Here is a 10,599-nt window from a genome sequence, read left to right as displayed (position 1 = left end):
GTAAATAACTTATGAATCTCTCGATGTTGTAATCTTCATAAGCGTGAACGAGATCTCAAGTCTTGTTTGTACTCACTATGTTAAAAAGTGGATTACTGGTTAGAAGATAAACAAATGAAAAAGATGAATGTTTATCAAATTCTAAAACTTACTTGCATAATGGTTCAATTGAATCGTGGTGAAAAAGAACATATCGATATGTTTGTACCCAAGATCTATCATCTAAGTGTGCAATTTAAACTTTACCGATTGGTTGTCCATAACTTCGGAATAGATAAGTTTCGACTAAATTATGATTATTGAGCCCGACATTTTTATTTGGTCTATTCAATTTTGTTTCAACATCTTCTAAATATCTAAAGCAGAAAGTCATGCACTCCTCTACCAAGTAACCTTCAGTAATTGATCCTTCTGGATAACGCTTATTACGATAATAAAACTTCAATCTGCATTGAAATCTAAACACGATATATAACATTACAAAAAGTTGTAATTAAATGAATGAACACTTTGCAAATAAATTAGCACCTCTCTATAGGATACATCCACCGATAGAAAACCGGTCCACCAAGTTTTACTTCATGAGGGAGATGGATTAGCAAGTGCACCATAATAGTAAAGAACGAAGGTGGAAAGATCTTCTCCAAGTTGTATAAAGTCAAGGTAGCTCGATCTTGTATTTCTCAAGTTCTTCAACAATCAAAACTTTGCCACAAATAGCTTTCATTATATTGGATAGTTAAATTATACAAGATGTCACCTTTTTTGACATACAATACCATAAAGCAACTGGCAGTAAATCTTGCTTCAAGACGTGATAATAATGTTATTTTAGGGAATATAGTCTTAAATATTTAAGACTTACACATCGAGATATATTTGATGCATACGCATCTAGGACCTTTATATCCTTCAACACCGTGTAGAACAATTCTTTTTCTTTCTTCGACATTGCAAAAATAGAATGCGGCAACCAAGATTTTCCATTCAAAAGTAATTGGGGATGAAGATCACGTTGGATTCCTATGTCAACTAGATCAAGTCAACTCTGAAGATTGTCTTTTGATTTTCTATCGACATTCAGAATTGTCCCGATGATGTTCTCACAAACATTCTTTTTAATATACATGACATCAAGATTGTGTCGCAAAATATGATGCTCCCAATAAGGAAACTAAAAAAAATAATTCTTTTTTTCCACAAGTTCACCTCATTAGGATCATCCTCTTCATCAGATTCATCATTACTTTGCTAGTTAACATCGCCAACATACGCCTCCCTCGGTCTTCTCTTTGTTTGCATGTTGGTTGTTGATTCATCTTCCCATAACTGAATTTGATATCTTTTAACATGAACAAGATTTCAGATCCAATGGTCTGCTCAGGAGCTTCTCTAAACTCTTCAATACCATCAAATAGAGTCCTCTGAAATCTAAATCTATGATTTCCATCTAACCATAGACAATGCCCCATGTAAGAGAACTTATTCCCATTATATAACCACTTCAAACATGTTTGTGCCACACAACAAGGACAAGCATAACGTCCTTTGGTACTCCAACCAAATAAATTGGCATAAGCCGGGAAATCATTAATAGTCCACAATAAAGCTGCACGTAAATAAAAGTTCTCCTTTCTCAAGACATCATATGTTTCAACACCCGCCCATATTTGTTTCAACTCTTCAATAAGTGGCTGCATGTAAATGTAAATATCATTCCCGGGATCTTTCTCTCTAGGGATAATCATAAATAAGATAAAAGAATATTGCTTCATGCAAATCCACGGAGGCAAATTGTAAGGAACAAATACAAAGTACTCATGATTTTAAAAGGATTAAATTTATTAGATGCTAGCCCAAGCCTCACATTCCGAGGATTGCTTGTAAAGCCTAGAAATTTATTGTCAAATGATTTCCAAGCTACAGAATTCGTAGGATACCTTAATAATCCATCATCCGTTTGTTGATCATGATGCCACCTCATAGACTCGGCTGTCTTTGACGACATGAAAAGCCTTTAAAGCCTTGGTATTAGTGGAAAATATCGTAAAATCTTTACTGGTTTCTTTCTTAACTGTGCCTCACCTTCATCCTTATTCACATCTTCTGCATTCCTATTCATCCAAGATTTACCGCATACATGAAAAGACTATTGATTTTTTCGATCACCCCAATACAACATGTAGCCATTTGGGAAACTATGAATTTTGTAGTACCCAAGGCCTATTTCCTTTATCAGTTTCTTCATATCTTTTCATGAATGAGGGATTTTTGCAAACGGAAACATACCTCTCAAAAACTCTAACAGCAGCGTAAAAGAGTTTCCAGTCCACCCTCCCAAACATTTTATGTGAAAAATATGAATGCATAATGACAGTTTTGAAAATTTCAATTCCTCATAAAGTTCTTCATCCATTACATTAAGTAACTTGTAGAACTTCGCCGCTTCTCCATTTGGCTCTTCATTAAGTGCACTTCTTCTCATTTCGGTAAAAGCATTTCCACTAATATCACAATCATCGAATGCAATAATTTTAGGTGGAAACGATTACAAACCATGACTATGCATATTAAATGCATCCCGCAACATACCTTCCATGTCATCTTCTCTAATAGATTGATAGTAAGCATTATGAGGATAAGCCGGATTAATCGTAGAAGAGGTTCTACGAGTTGTACACTCTCAATGGAAAATCCATTTTTTATACCCCTGAATAAAGCCATCAACAATTAGATGTTCGTAGACAACTTCACGAATATTCCAATTGATGTTGCCACACTTCTTACACGAGCAAAGAATCATATTCTCTTGGCTTGCATTTTGAAATGCAAAATTTAGAAAAGTTTGTACTCCATTTCGATATTCGTTGCTTACCCTTGACAAATCCATCAAACTCTTATCCATTTCGTAGTTCTTGAAGTTTAAAGTTGACAATAAATTACGGTTACTTAAGTGTTCTAAATAGATTTAATTCATGTTTATAATATGATTACTGAAGTGTTCTAAATAGATATAAATCAAATTTAAGGCTGTAAATAAATAGTTTATGAGTTGGATCTTTATTTATTTATATTCATTTGCTAAGTTAAATAAATCAACATTAATAAAAATTTAAAATTTATTTATTAAACTAAACTAATATAATTGAAACATATCCAAACTAATTATCTTCATGCTTGTTTAAAACTAGTTTAGTAAATCATTTAAAATCAACTATTGTTTAATTATATAATTAATACTATTATTGTTTATGTGTTTCTTTTATTTATTTATAATCTGTTTATTACTATTTATGTTTGTTTATTTATATCTTTAAAAATTAAGAAACGTGTTACTTATATACTTAAATGAATACATTTAACCTAAAATAGTAATATCACAATGAGATTTGTAAGATATTATGCCTTAATTCAAATCACTAACATGGATTTATCTCAAAAAAAATGTTAAATTAAATTAAAATATATAAGTAATACGAGGTACTTATAAATTCAGTCAAAAAAAGCTTAAAATAGAGGAGTTTGATTAGGCAATTCAAATGAGCCTATCTAATACTTTTTTTGTAGGAATCTAATTCACTGTTTCAATAAAATAATAATAAATAAATAATAAGATAAATATGGGCGTCATTTCCCTTTACAAGTATTTCAGTTGGGCTTACAAATATGGACTCCATAAGTCTCCCACAACTTAATTAGGTTTTAGCCTAATTAATAAAACTAAATCTCACAATGGTAGAAAAAAAAAAAGCAATGCAACCTTAAACTGAATAAAGAAAATACTTAAAATCTTTCTCCTATGTTAAATATTAAAATATTAAAGAATGATTTTAATTAATCAAAATTTATATAAATTTAAAATATTTTAAAATTTATATAAATACCTTTTCTCTCATTTCTAAAATTTAAATTTGGAACATTTCAAGTGTAACAACTAATTAATTTATCATTCATATTTTAATTATTTTAATTTCATTTTCGTATATATATGTGCATTAAATTTTAATCTATTATTTAATATATAAATTTAAAAACTTAATCAGTCATATACCCAAAAAACTTTAAAATTATTTTAAATAATAGTATTTTAATTTTTTTTCATTTTTAACATATATTTTTCTATGTTTTTACTTTTAAATTTTTTCTACGTGTCATTAATTTTTCTGAAGATTTTAAATATTAAATTAAAAATAAATTTTATTTTAATTAATATATAAAAACTAGTTCAATAATAAATAGAAGAGGATGAAAGAGTGCATGAGTTGTTGAAAAGAATACTTGATGGCCACTTGGATGATGGGTGAGAATACAGGGAGCAAAACGGCGCCGTTCTGTTTAAAATAAAATGATTTTCTGCGGCCTTTTTATCAAAACCCCTAAGTCATAAACCATAAACCTTAAACCCTAAACCCTTGTTATAACTATAGAAGCTAACACCGAAACCTTAAAGTTAAACTTACATCGCAATACAGTTCATATTAAAAAATTGGAGATTAATCACTAATTAACTGGAATACCAACAAACGACGAAACTATCCATATAATAACGAAAAAAATTGGAAGTCATACCAATTTCATATACTCTAATTTGAGAAATATGGAAGAGACAAGGGGGAAAGTGACATGAAACCGAAAGGAAAAAGTTTTAATGAACAAAAATAAAGTTAAACAATTAAGGGAAAAAAAGAATAGAATATTTTGCAGCATTTTAGCCCAAACGCCACTAAAAATGCTACTAAAAACAGTGCCGTTTTGCAAAATTTTAATACATATTCGCGGCGTTTTTGGTCCAAACGCCGCAATTGCTTCCTTTTGCGGTGTTTTAGCCTAAATGCTACTAAAAATGCTGCTAAAAATGGCGTTGTTTTGCAAAATTTTAATACATATTCGCGGCGTTTTTGGTCTAAACGCCGCTATTGCTTCCTTTTGCGGCGTTTTAGCCCAAACGCCACTAAAAGAGCTGCTAAAAATGGCGCCGTTTTGCAAAATTTTAATACATATTTGCGGCGTTTTTGGTCCAAACACCGCTATTGCTTCATTTTACGGCTTTTATAATAAAAACGCTGCTATAGCTCTAACCTTTTGCGGCGTTTTCTAATTAGCGCTACTAATGTATAACTTTTGCGGCGTTTTTGGTCCAAACGAATTTCTTGTAGTGACTTATTCATCAATAACATATTACAAGGTCAATGATCAAAATAAGACTGTAGTTGTCGTGGATCAAACCAACGGTATTTATGTATTTAGCAAAGTGCTTGATATAACACATGACTACTTGTTATTGATCAATCATGTATACCACAATAGCTTTTGGTACAGGCATTAATCAATTAAGGTAATCTATAATACAAAATTAAGTATTTGGTTGTAATGTTTTTTTTTAAGTACCAAGTCGTCAAAAATGTATAATTTAATCAATTTATAGCAGCCAAAACTAAACGAAGATGCTTAAAACATTATAGTTTTTTTATGATTTATTTGAGTCAAGAATTTGGTGTTCCTTTTACCATACTTCTATGCCAATTACTCGTCCAAATCAAGAATTTCTATCTTCAAAAATCACTGCCGAACCTACACCAGGTACGTCCCTTTCACTTCTATTCACCTTTATATCCTAACATGGATTCGACCACTCACATGCATAAGTGACCCATGCTTTGTACTTTTACTTTTTCTATGCACATGGTTCTTCAAAGAATGGCTTGGAGTATGCAGAAAAATCGAGGACAGATAATCGGTTACTTGGAATAATGATTTATTTCACCTTCTAATTTAAAATAAAAAATATTTTAGTTTTTTTTATTTTATTAATTTTATTTTTTTAGCTTTTAAATTTATTTTATTTATTAAATTACCTTAACATAGATGCAGAAGTTAATGCTTGTTAACTTTGTTGACCTGACATCTATGTGAATTGTCATGTGAATACCATGTCAGCAATTAATTAATTTTTAAATTTTAAAAATTCAAAAAATACAAATATATTTTTAAAATTTAAAAGTTATTAAAAATATAAAAATTAATTAATTACTAACGTGACATACACGTGGATTACCATGTTAGCAAAGTTAACAAACACTAATTTTCCCATCCATTATCAATATAGATGTGTTTATCTAATACGAAAATGAATTGATGTGTTTACTTTTTAAATGTATATATTTGGATCAAAATCAAAGTTTTATGTATACATCTAAACCACAATCAAAGCTTCATGTATATGATTGCACAAAATCAAAATTCATTAACAAATTTCACATTGGATCAAAATTTATATAGAATTTTGAGATTTATCCTTATATATAAAAATTAATTTTTATGCCTAATTTTGCAGGAATATTAATATTGTAATACATTTGTTATGTCATATTTGGTAGAAGTAGGAGCGACAATAGGGGTCTAGTCTCCCCTAAAATGGTAATATATGTTTGGTTCCTTTAAATTTTGTAATTTTATATGTATATTTATGATAAAAATACAGTTTATTCCCTCAAAATCATAAAAGTTGATTTAATCCTTTTAGAAAATGTAAAATCATAAATTAATATAATAGTAAATTTGTATTTTAAGTCTAAAAAATTTTGTAATTCAATCATGGTCCTCCAAAAAAGTTTCTAACTTCACTATTTAGTAGAAGTATTATAATTTAACACAATTTTTAATACATCAATAAGAAAACAATACATTGTTTGCTAACAAAAAAAATTAAGGCCCTCTTAATACTTATCTATCACTTGATTGATGATACAAAACACAAGTATAAAATTAATTGCATCTGTTTGACATAAGTTCGAATCTATTACTTCTATCCTTCACTCTTAATATATATAAAAATTTTATTGCAGGAAGTTGCTTATTTTTTACTAATATCACAAAACATGAGTATCATCTGAAATAGAAAAATATTCAAGAAAGGTTTATTTAAGGCCAACAAGTTTAGGAGTACAGCAACATCCAAGTCGGGGATTAGATATTTTCCCAAAGTTGTATATAAATATTAGTTTGTTAAAAAAGTGACTTTAATTGGTAAAAATTCAATAGTTAACCAACAACCACAAAACAGGTTTCTAGTGACTTTTTTTGGCCCATTGCTAAAATAATTTGCGTCGTTTTGATAAGTAAAACAAAAAAACGTCGCTATAAATAACGCCACTAAATTTTGCGGCATTTATGCAGGAAAACGCCCTATAGAACATGACTTTTAGTAGCGTTTCTCATAAAAACGCCGCTAAAGGTCATATTCTTTAGCAACCTTTGTTGGAAAATGCTACTAACTTTAGCAAATTTGACCAAACCATTTTAATTCATATAGAACCTGAATTTTCAACATAATTTTCTGTAACATCAAATCCAACCAAAAACTTCAAATCTAAATGATACTATTACGAAAGAAATATGTATATGATCTAAATTAATAAATAAATAAAAACAACAAAATATATTATATTCAAAAGTTATATTGTTAAGATATTCTCACAATAAGAAAACAAAAGTCTAAGATGGCAGATTCTACGACTACTAAAACATCTTCATCATATTCTGAAGCTGTAGCTGGAGTTCATCATATTTTCTTGTTGTTTCTGCTTCCCTCGTTGTTGTATTCGCTTAAGTTGTAGCTGGAGTTCATCATATTTTCTTTGAGCCTTTGCTTCTCTTGATGTTGCCTCCACTTTAAGTTGAGCAATTTGCTCAATCGTGCTCGCTTGCACAATGAGATATGTAAGATATTATGCCTTAATTCAAATCACTAACATGGATTTATCTCAAAAAAATGTTGTATTAAATTAAAACATGCAAGTAATATGAGGTACTTACAAATTCAGTCAATGAGAGCTTAAAATGGAGTTGTTTGATTAGACAATTGAAATGAACCTATCGAATACTTCGGGATCCAATTCACGTTTTAATAAAAATAATAATAAATAAATGATAAGATAAATATGGGCTTCATTTCCCTTTACAATTATTTCAGTTGGGCTTACAAATATGGGCTCCATAATTCTCCCACAACTTAATTAGGTTAGCCTAATTAATAAAAATAAATCTCACAATGGTAGAAAAATAGAAAAAAAGCAATGAAACCATAAACTGAATAAAGAAAATACTTCAAATATCTTTTAAAATTTATATAAAAACCTTTTCTCTCATTTCTAAAATTTAAATTTGGAACATTTGAAGTGTAACAACTAACTAATTTATCATTTGTATTTTAATTATTTTAATTTCATTTTCATATATATATATGCATTAAATCTTAATTTATTATTAAATTTCTAAATGAAATTTACCGGAGCACGCATGTTGTTGAACTAGATTAATCAGTTGAATCATAAACGAAAAATTCAACAGATGAGAATTGAGTTATTTTGTAACTATAATTTTATTTATAAGAAATTTGTAATTATTATTAAATTTTGAAGCATTTTAAATGGTTGAATAAGAAATATTTAATTGGTCAAACATTTTGAGAGGAAATCATCGTAGAACAACAAATTAATTAGAATTAAAATGATTTGAATGTGATGAAAAAATATGATTGGTGATTGTCATCTTCTTAACTCAATATAGTATCAAGTAATGAGCTTAATCTTGAGCAGACCTAGGCTTTTAAGCAACCCCAAATGATTAAAAGCTAGGTTTGACGTTTCAAAATCTGGAAAAGAGCATCCAATTTACCTGCCACACCAACAATATGAATTTTAAAAAATGTCAAATCCCCCAACTCATCAATAAATTTTCATGAAATTCACAGTCCTCCAACTGCAAATATTCAAACCCCTTCTAAATTATTGTAATAGCAAAGGAATATCTCACATGATAAAAATGTTAGTTTAAAACTACTAATTATATTTATTGTACAACACACACGTGTATCTGGAAATCATATGCTTAAGGTTGGAATAATATCAGTGAAAGAAAATGAAGAAGTTAACTGCTTCTTTTATATATGTGCTTGGCAAACTATTTGAAATATTTATGTAAAGTAACAATATTTTTTCCAAATTTGGCTACTCAAAATAACAAAATAAGTTCAGACTTCACTGCCATACTTCACTAAACCAGCAAACAGTGTAAAAAAGGATAGTCCAACATCAATGTAATCTTCACCCCCATGCAGTCACTAACTCACCGTTTTTCCCCTCATTCAAAGAAACCCAAATTTCCTTACCGTCATTTTGTCAAACATTTCACATGCATAACTCGAAACCCGCAAAAATAGACAATTTCGTTTGCCTATTCAACAATAACTGCAGTGATTTGCTTAAAGCTCACAACTTCAAATAAAGCAACTAATTTTAAAAAAAAAAAACCATGAAACAAGAATTAAGAACTAAGACAGATTTTAAAAAATCATTTATAAAATTTAACAACCCAATAACATTATCTGAAATTTAAAAAAAAAGATATAAAAAAATAGAATGAAATGAAAAATTAGCAAAATTTTTTGGTTTCGACGAAAAGAACGGCGGCGAGAAATTTTTTGTTGCTGTTTATGGTGAAGAATTTATACAGAAGAGAAATTCTTAAGATTTGAAATATGACAAAATAAATTAACAAACAAACAAACAAACAGAAAAACTTAAAAACTTACACGGTGATCAGCGGAGGACTGTTGACGGTGATGCAGCAGAGGACTGTCGACGGCGATGCAGCAAACGTTGGGGAACAAGGAGGGGATTTGGGGAAAAAGTTTTGGATTTCGGGGAGGGGAACTGATTTGGGGAAAAAAAGTTGGGAAAAAATGAAAGGGATTTGAGAAAAAGCTTAGGGATTTCGGGGAAAACTGATTTGGAAAAAAACTAAAAGAATTTTGGGCTAACAAAACGACGTTGTTCAATCTACTTTAATAAATATTCGTGGCGTTTATGAAAAAACGCTGCTATTGGTTACCTCTTGCGGCATTTATGAGAAAAAGCCGCTATTGCTTTACCTTTTGCGGCGTTTTTCTCATATACGTCATTATTGCTTTACTTATTGCAGCGTTTTCAATTCAAACGCCACTAAAACTGCCACTAAAACTGCCACTAAAAGCTTAATTTCTTGTAGTGTAATAATTAGGTTGAAATCATGTTAATATAATAAATCGTTTAAAATTAAATAAAAATATTAAATTTTTAATTGAATAGTTTTAAAACTAATGGATATAAAATGAATTATTCTTTAAACCCATTGTTTTAAAAAATTGATTTTTTTTCTGAGCAAATAGTTGAATTTCTTATGCAAATTTTTTTAATATTTATTATAGGCAAAATAGGGCCTATAGGCTGTTTTTTCAATTTAGGTTTTACGACGATTTTAAATTTAATTAGGGATATAGGCCGATTTTGCAAGAAAGCTTTCGAATTCTCTCTGCTAATGTTAGGGTTTTATTTTATTAGGGTTAGGATTTTTATTAGAGCTTATGGTTTTAAGGGTTACGGGTATTTTTTAAGTTTTCAAGGTTTTCAACTGAAATGGCGAAAATTCTTAGGTAGTTTTGAGAGGTCGGGAATGTGATAACGTGCCTCAGAACATATACATTTTATATGTCATGGCGGATAGAACCATGACTCTAGGAACCCATCGTGGGGAAATTCAGTTTCGGGGTAATAATACTTA

General features: G+C 29.5%; 1 long non-coding RNA gene across 1 annotated transcript; it reads right to left on the bottom strand.

Annotated features, from left to right (window-relative positions):
• Window positions 1-7,423: 7,423 nt before the first annotated feature.
• Window positions 7,424-9,870, bottom strand: LOC107954894 (uncharacterized). The gene is made up of 2 exons (XR_001699735.2): window positions 9,593-9,870; window positions 7,424-8,676 (listed from the first exon to the last, which is right to left on the bottom strand). It is a non-coding gene; the product is annotated as an uncharacterized lncRNA (long non-coding RNA).
• Between the last annotated feature and the right edge of the window lie 729 nt (window positions 9,871-10,599).

The sequence above is a fragment of the Gossypium hirsutum genome, chromosome D07 (assembly GCF_007990345.1).
Source record: "Gossypium hirsutum isolate 1008001.06 chromosome D07, Gossypium_hirsutum_v2.1, whole genome shotgun sequence".
NCBI lineage: Eukaryota > Viridiplantae > Streptophyta > Magnoliopsida > Malvales > Malvaceae > Gossypium > Gossypium hirsutum.
Note: the sequence above shows the minus strand (reverse complement) of the source record. Positions and strands in the feature narration are given on the sequence as shown.